The sequence below is a fragment of the Amblyomma maculatum genome, chromosome 10 (genome assembly GCF_055883805.1).
Source record: "Amblyomma maculatum isolate TAMU_Amacu chromosome 10, ASM5588380v1, whole genome shotgun sequence".
Lineage (NCBI taxonomy): Eukaryota > Metazoa > Arthropoda > Arachnida > Ixodida > Ixodidae > Amblyomma > Amblyomma maculatum.
The window spans coordinates 30,802,167-30,802,556 of NC_139353.1; positions in this window are offsets into that span (position 1 = coordinate 30,802,167).

Sequence of the window (390 nt, forward strand, 5' to 3'; positions counted from 1 at the left end):
CACACGGCACACAGACGCCTCGCCATCCACCTCTATCCAAACGCAGCCGCCGTTGCCGGGATTGAGCTGGTGGCGGCTTATGACCGAGAAACGTTAGAGCGGCAAAACTTATTTTGATAGACAAGCATAGTTGTATATATCTGATCGGAGCTTAATACTTAGAATGTATACTTATTAATGTCATGGTGTTGTTATTATGTGAATATATGGCCATTCAGAGGCCCACTTGAATGTTTAGAAAAAGTGTCAGCTAGCATAGCATCTCGCGTATATTTGTGTGGGCTGCCTTAGGTACCATTATGGGCATTGAAGTCCCCACGAGTGATATGCGGTGAAGGCGCCATGGCTATCAAGTTCTCAAGCTTTGTCGAATGACCTGCCCGTCTCCAT